At 48.0% G+C, this 10,777-nt stretch overlaps 1 long non-coding RNA gene across 1 annotated transcript; it reads left to right on the plus strand.

The window, feature by feature from the left end:
• Positions 1-230: 230 nt before the first annotated feature.
• On the plus strand, positions 231-10,329 carry LOC144333096 (uncharacterized). Its single transcript, XR_013401453.1, has 2 exons — positions 231-1,797; positions 10,242-10,329. It is a non-coding gene; the product is annotated as an uncharacterized LOC144333096 (long non-coding RNA).
• The last annotated feature ends 448 nt before the right edge of the window (positions 10,330-10,777 follow it).

A 10,777-nucleotide genomic window follows, 5' to 3' on the forward strand; every position in this document is an offset into this window, starting at 1 on the left:
ATTCACCCACCTGGGCCTCCCAAAGTGCTGGGATTACAAGTGTGAGCCACCATGCCCAGTCTTCCCATTGAGATTTCTTTTTTTTTTTAATTTTATATTTAAATATTATTTTTTTAGAGATGGGGACTTGCTACCCAGGCTGGCCTCGAACTCCTGGCCTCAAGCAATCCTCCATCTCAGCCTCCCAAAGTGTTGGGATTACAGGCATGAACCGCCCAGCCCCCGCTAAGATTTCTTTTTTTTTTTTTTTTTTTTTTGAGACAGAGTCTCGCTCTGTCGCCCAGGCTGGAGTGCAGTGGCGCAATCTCGGCTCACTGCAAGCTCCGCCTCCCGGGTTCACGCCATTCTCCTGCCTCAGCCTCCCGAGTAGCTGGGACTACAGGCGCCCACAACCGCGCCCGGCTAATTTTTTGTATTTTTAGTAGAGACGGGGTTTCACCGTGGTCTCGATCTCCTGACCTTGTGATCCGCCCACCTCGGCCTCCCAAAGTGCTGGGATTACAGGCGTGAGCCACCGCGCCTGGCCTCCCCGCTAAGATTTCTAATGGACTCCTTGAATTTAGGACGTAGAGCTCCAGTCTCCTCTTCCCACTTTCCCCATCTCAGGACACTCTACCTCCAGTCTTCCAGTTGCTCAATAAAACAACAACCTAGACCTAGACTTGTCCTTGGCTCCTCTTTTTCTCATTCCCTCTCACCAATATATCAGCAAATATGATTGGCTTGGCTTTCTGCAATTTCTCCCACTTCTGTCACTAACACCCTTGTCCAGCCACCACCATCCTCCCCACTGAAGGTTGCTGGAACCTTCTAACATGTTTCCCTGTTTCCAATCTTAGCCCCACTAAGTCCATTTTCCAAACAGCAGTCAGAGCAATCCTTTTAAACTGCCAGTCATAGGACATGCATCCCCTGCTAAGAACCTCTGAATGTTTCTCATGTCAGAGTAAATGCCACCTTTTTTTTTTTTTTTTTTTTTTTTTTGAGATGGAGTCTTACTCCGTTGCCCAGGCTAGAGTGCAATGGCATGATCTTGGCTCACCGTAACCTCTGCCTCGACTCCCAAAGTGCTGAGATTACAGCCGTGAGCCATGGCGCCTGGCCAATGCCATCTGTCTTTTTTTTTTTTTTTCTTTGAGACTGAGTCTCACTTTGTGGCCCAGGCTGGAGTGCAATCATGCGATCTTGGCTCACTGCAACCTCCCCCTCCCGGGTTCAAGCGATTCTCCTGCCTCAACCTCCCAAGTAGCTGGGACTGTAGGTGTATGCCACCACACCCGGCTAATTTGTTGTATTTTTAGTAGAGATGGGGTTTCACCATATTAGCTAAGGATGGTCTTGAACTCCTGAGGTCAAATGATCAGCCTGCCTCGGCTTCCCAAAGTGCTGGGATTACAGGCGTGAGCCACTGTGCCCGGCCAATGCCACTTGTCTTAACATGACTTAGAAGGTCCTAGATATCTGGTCCTTCACTACTTTCTCAGCCTTCACCTTCTTCCCCTCTGCACCTTGTGCAGAGCAGGCCCTTTGCACTTGCCACTCCCTCTGCCCAGAATGCCCTTTCCCCAGGTATTCACATGGCTCAGTCCTTCATTCAGGTTCTTGGCCTTATTTTATTTTATTGTTGAGACAGGGTCTCCCTCTGTTGCCAGGCTGGAGTGCAGTGATGCAATCTCGACTCACTGCAACCTCCACCTCCTGGATTCAAGCAACTCTTGTGCCTCAGCCTTCTGAGTAGCTGGGACTATAGGCACGTGCCACCATGCCCAGATAATTTTTTTTTTTTTTTTAGATGGAGTGTCGCTCTGTCGCCCAGGCTGGAGTGCAGTGGCACGATCTCGGCTCACTGCAAGCTCCGCCTCCCGGGTTCATGCCATTCTCCTGCCTCAGCCTTCCAAGTAACTGGGACTACAGGCGCCTGCCACTACGCCCGGCTAATTTTTTGGGTTTTTTTGTTTTTTTTTTTTTTTAGTAGAGACGGGGTTTCACTGTGTTAGCCAGGATGGTCTCTATCTTCTGACCTCGTGATCCGCCCACCTTGGCCTCCCAAAGTGCTGGTATTACAGGCATGAGCCACCCCCCTGCCGGCCACCCAGCTAATTTTTGTATTTTTAACACATGAGTTTTCACTATGTTGGCCAGGCTGGTCTTGAACTCCTGACCTCAAGTGATCCACCCTGCTTTGGCTTCCCAAAGTGCTGGGAGTATAGGCATAAGTCACCTTGGCCTTATTTTATTTTATTTTATTTTATTTTATTTTATTTTATTTTATTTTATTTTTGAGATGGAGTCTCGCTCTGTTGCCCAGGCTGGAGTGCAGTGGTGCGATCTGGGCTCACTGCAAGCTCCACCTCCTGGGTTCATGCCATTCTCCTGCCTCAGCCTCCTGAGTAGCTAGGACTACAGGCACACACTACTATGCCTGGCTAATTTTTTTAAAATTTATTTTTAGTAGAGATGCGGTTTCACCGTGTTGGTCAGGATGGTCTCGATCTCCTGACTTCATGATCCTCCCACCTCAGCCTCCCAAAGTGCTGGGATTACAGGCGTGAGCCACTGCACCCGGTCTATTTTATTTTTTCGAGATAGAGTCTTGCTCTGTCGCCCAAGCTGGAGTGCAGTGGTGTGATCTCAGCTCACTGCAACCTCCACCTCCTAGGTTCAAGTGATTCTCATGCCTCAGCCTTCCCAGTAGCTGGGACTACAAGCACTCGCCATCACGCCCAGCTAATTTTTTATATTTTTAGTAGAGACAGTGTTTCACCATGTTGGCCAGGATTGTCTTGAACTCCTGACCTCAAGTGATCCGCCTGCCACAGCCTCCTAAAGTGCTGAGATTACAGGTGTGATCCACCGTGCCCAGCCTCTTTTCTTTTCTCTTTTTCTTTCTTTTTTTTTTTTTTTTTTTTGAGAGAGGGTCTCCTATTACCCAGGCTGTACTGCAGTGGCACAATCATAGCTTTCTGCAGAGTTGACCTCCCTGGGCTCAGGTGATCCTCCCACCTCAGCCTCCCAAGTAGCTAGAACTATACCTTCACACCACCACACCTGGCTAATTTTTTTGTTTTTTGTAGAGATGGGGTTTCGCCATGTGGCCCAGACTGGTCTCGAATCCCTGAGCTCAAGCGATCCACCTGCCTTGGCCTCCCAAAGGGGTGGGATTATAGGCGTGTTTTATGTTTTGAGATGGAATCTCACTCTGCCATCCAGGCTGGAGTACAGTGGCAGAATCTTGGCTCCCTGCAGCCTTATCTCCCTGGCTCAAGTGATCCTCCCACCTCAGCCTCCAGAGTAGCTGGGACTACAGTTGCCCGCCATCATGCCTGGCTAATTTTTTTGTATTTTTCGTAGAGATAGGGTTTCACCATGTTGGCCAGGCCAGTCTCAAACTCCTGACCTCAAATGATCCGCCTACCTCAGCCTCCTAAATTGCTAGGATTACAGGCATGAGCCACCGCCTCTGGCCTGATCATCCTTTTTGTTGTTGTTGTTGATTAGAGACGGGGTCTCACTCTGTTGCCAAGGCTGGACTGTAGTGGTGTGATCACAGTTCATTGTGGCCTCTAATTCCTGGACTCAAGTGATCCTCCCACCTTAGCCTCCCGAGTAACTGTGACTTCATCGTCCTTTTGGATGCATTTCGCGAGTGTGAAAGCACTGTCCAGTCCAGCTGATGTAATAGGTGCTAGCATTGTTGAGATGAAAATGCCCAATTGCTGCCTTCAATTATGCAATGTCTTCTTGGTTTTACTCTGCCTGGCCTCTGTTTCTTCATGCATTCCTTCATTTTCCAACAGCCCTTTGTTAAAGGGCTTCTCTGAGTGAGGCCTTGCGTAAATGGAGGAAAGTTGTCCCCACTTTCAAAATGCACACCATCGAGCAGGGGGAGAATGATGGGAGCCACTAACACTGCCTGCAGGAGAGCAGGGATGGGAAGGCTCCAACACAGAGACTCCAACAGTGCTCACTGAGCTATGCTAAGCACTAACTCATTTAATCCTGTCTAGGCGGGGCAGATACACTTATTATTGGCCTCATTTTATAGGTTGAAATCAGAAATGTTTAGAAATGTCAAGTAACTCTCCCTAGATCACAGAGCTGGGCAGTAGCAGGGCTGGGATTTGAACCCAAGAAGGCCAACTCCAGGACCATGCAGATAACCCCTGCACCACACTGTCCTGCCTTGATAGCACACCTGGTCCCTGGAGGTAGCGACACCATGCTGCTCATCTGTGACCCCCCAGGGCACCTTGGACTTAAACTAGGCCCTAGATGCATATTTAAGGAAATAGTTTATTTCCTGGCCAGGCGCAGTGGCTCACGCCTGTAATCCCAGCACTTTGGAAGGCTGAGGCGGACAGATCACCTGAGGTCAGGAGTTCAAGATCAGCCCAGCCAACATGGTGAAACCTCGTCTCTACTAAAAAATACAAAAATTAGCCAGTGTGGTGATGCATACCTGTAGTCCCAGGTACTTGGGAGGCTGAGGTGGAAGAATCGCCTCAACCTGGGAGGCAGAGGTTGCAGTGAGCCAAGATTGCCCCACTGCACTCCAGCCTGGGCAACAGAGCAAGACCCTGTCTCAAAAAATTATTATTTCCTTAGTATTAATTAATATTGACTTGAGAGCTCCTCTCCTGTTTCTGTGTGCCTAACACTGAACCCTGTGCTAAGAATTTCACAGGCATTAAGTCATTTGAGGTTCATATCAGCCCTATTGAGTGAGTATTATTACCCCCCTGCTTTTTTTTTTGAGACTGGGTTTCACTCTGTCACCCAGGCACAATCATACCTCACTGTAACCCTGAACTCCTGGGATCCTCCCAGCTCAATCTCCTGAGTAGCTGAAACTACAGGTAAGGGCCACCACACCTGGCTTATTATTATTATTATTATTATTATTATTATTATTATTATAGAGATGGGGTCTCACTCTGTTGCTGGTCTAGAACTCCTGACCTCAAATGATCCTCCTGGCTCAGACTTCCAAAGTGTTAGGATTACAGGCATAAACTCCCACACCTGGCCAACCTACATTTTACAGAGTGAGAAACTAAAGCACAACAAGAGTAAGGAATTGGTTGCAGTTCACACAACTAGAAAAGGGAGAAAGAAGCTGGGATTTGAACCCAGGTAGCGCATGCACTTAATTACTTGTTTGTAATGACTATGCAAAACAGCCTGTTTAGAGGCTTATTTCCTAGTAGAGAGATGATTTTGTAGAGAGGGAATATGGAAGGACACAGAAATTAGGAGGTAGGGCTGGGTGCAGTGGCTCATGCCTATAATCCCAGCACTTTGGGAGGCCAAGGCAGGCAGATCACTTGAGCTCAGGAGTTTAAGACCAGCCTGGCCAACATGGTGCAACCCTGTCTCTACTAAAAATACAAAAATTAGCCAGGTATGGTGGCACATGCCTGTAGTCCTAGCTACTTGAGAGGCTGAGGGAGGAAAATTACTGGAACCTGGGAGGTGGAGGTTGTAGTGAGCCAAGATTGCACCACTGCATTCCAGCCTGGGCGACAAAGCAAAAATCCATCTAAAAAAAAAAAAGAAAGAAAAAAAAAGAAATTAGGAGGTAGGAGATCTAGGGTATGACCCTAGCTCTGTAGTGTGACCAGGTAAACTCAACTTTTGCTCTGTCGTTTAGTCCACAAACACTGGGGATACAGTGAGGAAAGAGGCATAAACCCTGGCTTCTGGGAGTTTATAGTTTAGTGCAAGGTGGGAGGAAAAATACATGCATATAAATAAACAGAACTATTGCAGTGAAGGAAACAGTGTTGTGGCAAAGCGTAATAGCAAATGGCCGGGCCAAGGATGCTTCAGGGAACACTCATTTATTTAGTGCGAGAAGGGAGATTTGGGGAAAGCCTCTCTTAGGAGAAAACATATAAGCTGAGGTCTGAAGGAAGAGAAGGCCTCAGTCATTCAAAGGGTTCAGGAGGGCATTCCTGCAAGAACAGCACATGCAAAGGCCCTGAGGTTGGAAAGAACTTAAAAAGTCAGAGCTGGCTGGCCGCGGTGGCTCATGCCTATAATCCTAGCACTTTGGGAGGCCCAGGGGGTGGTGGATCATGAGGTCAAGGGACTGAGACCATCCTGGCCAACATGATAAAACCCTGTCTCTACTAAAAATACAAAAACTAGCTTTGTGTGGTGGCGCATGCCTGTAGTCCCAGCTACTCAGGAGGCTGAGACAGAAGAATCACTTGTACCTGGGAGGCGGAGGTTTCGGTGAGCCAAGATTGGGCCACTGCGCTCCAGCCTGGTGACAGAGCGACACTCGGTCTCAAAAAAAAAAGTCAAAGCCATGTGTAATGGGTTGAATTGCATCTTCCCCAAACTCATATGCGGCAGTCCTAATCCACAGTACCTCACAATGTGACCTTATTTGAAGATAGGATTTTTCTTGTTTTGTTTTGTTTTGAGACTGAGTTTTGCTCTTGTTGCCCAGGCTGGAGTGCAATGGCCTGATCTCGGCTCACCGCAAACTCCGCCTCCTGGGTTCAAGCGATTCTCCTTCCTCAGCCTTCTGAGTAGCTGGGATTACAGGTGCCAACCACCACGCCCAGCTAATTGTGTATTTTTAGTAGGGATGGGTTTTCTCCATGTCGGCCAGGCTGGTCTCGAAACTCCCGACCTCAGGTGATATGCCCGCCTCGGCCTCCCACAGTGCTGGGATTACAGGCGTGAGCCACTGTGCCCGGTCGGAGATAGGGTTTTTAACGGAAGTAACCAAGTTAAAATAAGGTCATTAGGATGTATCCTGACCTAATATGACTGGTGTCTTAAAAGAAGGAATAGACACATGCACACAGGGGGAACGCCTTGTTAACATCAAGGCAGAGATCTTTGCTGGGTACTTTTCAGGAATTTGGCTGGGATAACTGGGCTTGGCTCGCATCCATGTGATCTCTCATCCACCAGCAGACTAACTTGGGTTTGTTTTCCTAGAGGTTGGGCAGGGTTTTGAGACAGAATAGAATTTTAAAAGGCCTCCTGAGGCTCAGAACTATCACAGTATTGCCAGGTGTGGTGGCTCACGCCTGTAATCCCAGCACATTGGGAGGCTGAGGCAGGCAGATCACCTGAGGCCAGGGGTTTGAGACCAGCCTGGGCAACATGGTGAAACCTTGTCTCTACTGAAAATACAAAAATTAGCTGGGTATGGTAGCACATGCCTGTATTCCCAATTACTCGTGAGGCTGAGGCAGGAGAATTGTTTGAACCTGGGAGGCAGAGGCTGTAGTAAGCTGAGATTGTGCCACTGCACTCCAGCCTCGGCAACAGAACGAGATTCCATCTCAAAAAAAAAAAAAAAAAAAAAAAAGCAAAGAAAAAAGAACTGACCAGGTGCGCTGCCTCACGCCTGTAATCCCAAAACTTTGGGAGGCCAAGGCGCGCAGATCACCTGAGGTCAGGAGTTCGAGAGCAGCCTGACCAACATGGTGAAACCCCATCTCTACTAAAAATACAAAAAAATTAGCCGGGCATGGTGGTGTGTGCCTGTATTCCCAGCTACTCGGGAGGCTGAGAGAAGAGAATCACTTGAACCTGGGAGGCAAAGATGGCAGTGGGCTGAGATCGCACCACTGCACTCCAGCCTGGGCGACAGAACAGGACTCCATCTCAAGAAAAAAAAACTATCGGGCCAGGCACGGTGGCTCAAGCCTGTAATCCCAGCACTTTGGGAGGCCGAGACGGGCAGATCACGAGGTCAGGAGATCGAGACCATCCTGGATAACGCGGTGAAACCCCGTCTCTACTAAAAAATACAAAAAAAAACTAGCCAGGCGAGGTGGCGGGCGACTGTAGTCCCAGCTACTTGGGAGGCTGAGGCAGGAGAATGGCGTAAACCCGGGAGGCGGAGCTTGCAGTGAGCTGAGATCCGGCCACTGCACTCCAGCCTGGGCGACAGAGCGAGACTCCGTCTCAAAAAAAAAAGAAAAAAAACTATCGGCTGGGCGCGGTGGCTCAAGCCTGTAATCCCAGCACTTTGGGAGGCCGAGGCGGGCGGATCACAAGGTCAGGAGATCGAGACCACAGTGAAACCCCGTCTCTACTAAAAATACAAAAAATTAGCCGGGCGCGGTGGCGGGCGCCTGTAGTCCCAGCTACTCAGGAGGCTGAGGCAGGAGAATGGCGGGAACCTGGGAGGCGGAGCTTGCAGTGAGCCGAGATCGCGCCGCTGCACTCCAGCCTGGGCAACAGCGTGAGACTCCGTCTCAAAAAAAAAAAAAAAAAAAAAAAAAAAAAAAAAAAAAAAAACTATCACAGTATCACTTGCTAAAGCAAAAATTGTTGTCTAAAGCAAGTTAGAAGACTAGCCCAGATTCAACGGGGTGGAGAAGCTGCAGAGTCATGTTGTGGGGGTAATAGTGAGCCATTTTTTGCATACAGTCTACTGTCGTGGCCTTCCCTGACTATCCTACCTAACATAGCCCTCCCCTCCATCCCAATTACACTGTTTTACCTTTTTTCCTGGCACTTACCATTATCTGAAATTTTATGTATTAATGATTTTGTTTGTTTTTAGGATGGCAGTGCCGGGACGGCATTCATTGCCATATTCCCAGAACCTAGGCAGTGTCTAGCACTTAGTAGGCCCTGATGGAATTTTTGAGAGAACAAAGAAATCATGTAAAAATAATATGCATGCTGGGCACAGTGGCTTACACCTGTAATCCCAGCACTTTGGGAGGCCCATGTGGGCAGATCATTTGAGGTCAGGAGTTCGAGACCAGGATGGCCAAAATAGTGAAACCTGGTCTCTACTAAAAATACAAAAGTTAGCTGTGTGTGGTGGCACACGCCTGTCATCCCAGCTACTCAGGAGGCTGAGGCAGTAGAATCACTTGAACCTGGGAGACAGAGGTTGCAGTGAGTTGAGATTGTGCTACTGCACTCCAGCCTGGGTGGCAGAGTGAGAATCTGTCTCAAAAAAAAAAAAAAAAAAAAAGAATATGCATAGAAGATTAGCTGGGTGTGGTGGTGTGTGCCTATAGTCCCAGCTACTTGGGGGGCTGAGGTGAAATAATTGCTTGATCTTGGAAGGTCAAGGCTGCAGTGAGCTGTCATCGCACCACTGCCCTCTAGCCTGAGTGACAGAGCAAGACCCTGTCTCAAAACAAACAAGCAAGCAAAAATACCAGAAGAAACATACTGTAAAGTGTTAATAACTTCCTCTGTTGAGATAACCATGTAATTTTCTTCTTTATGTTTTTCTGTTTAGAAAATATAACATTGTATTTTAACAGGGGATATAGAAATATTCTACACACCTTGATTTGGGTTGTGATTACATGGGCATGTACAATTCTCAAAACTCTTTGAACTGATCACTTAAGATCTGCATTCTATTGTATGTTTATTGTTGTTGTTGTTGTTATTATTATTTGAGACAGAGCTTTGCTCTTGTTGCCCAGGCTGGAGTGAAATGGCACCATCTTGGCTTACTGCAACCTCCGCCTCCCAGGTTCAAGCAATTCTCCTTCCTCAGCCTCCCAAGTAGCTGGGATTGTAGGCGTGCACCACCATGCCCGACTAATTTGTTTTGTTCTATTTTTTGAAACAGAGTCTCACTCTGTCACCCAGGCTGGAGTACAGTGGCGCAATCTCTGCTCACTACAAGCTCCGCTTCCTGGGTCCACGCCATTCTCCTGCCTCAGCCTCCCCAGTAGCTGGGACTATAGGCGTCCACCACCACGCCCGGCTAATTTTTGTTGTATTTTTTAGTAGAGACAGGGTTTCACCACATTAGCCAGGATGGGCGCCCAACTAATTTTTTTGTATTTTTAGTAGAGATGGAGTTTTGCCATTTTGGCCAGGCTGGTCTTGAACTTCTAACCTCAGGTGATCCGCCTGCCTTGGCCTCCCAAACTGCTGGGATTACAGGTGTGGGCCACTGTGCGGGGCCTATTGTATGTTAATTATATCTCAATAAAAAATAAACACACAAGCAATATACTTTTGTACTTGCTATTGTCTAATAGCATTTGAAATATATAAGTAGGGGCTGGGAGCGGTGGCTCACGACTGTAATCCCAGCATTTTGGGAAGCTGAGGCGGGTGGATCACGAGGTCAGGAGATGGAGACCATCTTGACTAACACAGTGAAACCCCATGTCTACTAAAAATACAAAACATTAGCCGGGTGTGGTGGCGGGCATCTGTAGTCCCAGCAAACTTGGGAGGCTGAGGCAGGAGAATGGCATTAACCCGGGAGGCGGAGCTTGCAGTGAGCCGAGATCGCACCACTGCACTCCAGGCTGGGTGACAGAAGACTCCATCTCAAAAAAAAAAAAAAAAAAAAAGAAAAAAAAAGAATATATAAGTAGGATAAGTGGACATAAGTGAAAATGTAAGTTCAGTAGCACAAATATAGCTATTAAATCAGATCATAGGCCAGGTGTGGTGGCTCACGCCTGTAATCCTAGAATTTTGGGAGAACGAGGTGGGTGGATCATTTGAGGTCCGGAGTTCGAGACCAGCCTGGCCAACATGATGAAACTCACCTCTACTGAAAATACAAAAATTAGGCCAAACGCAGTGGCTCATGCCTGTAATCCCAGCACTTTGGGAGGCCAAGGTGGGTGGATCACCAGGTCAGGAGATAAAACCAGCCTGGCCAACATGGTGAAACCCTGTCTCTACTAAAAATACAAAAATTAGCTGGGCATGGTGGCGCATGCCTATAATCCCAGCTACTTGGGAGGCTGAGGCAGGAGAATCACTTGAACCCAGGAGGCAGAGGTTGCAGTGAGCTGAGACTGCG

The sequence above is a fragment of the Macaca mulatta genome, chromosome 11 (genome assembly GCF_049350105.2).
Source record: "Macaca mulatta isolate MMU2019108-1 chromosome 11, T2T-MMU8v2.0, whole genome shotgun sequence".
Taxonomy (NCBI): Eukaryota; Metazoa; Chordata; class Mammalia; order Primates; family Cercopithecidae; genus Macaca; species Macaca mulatta.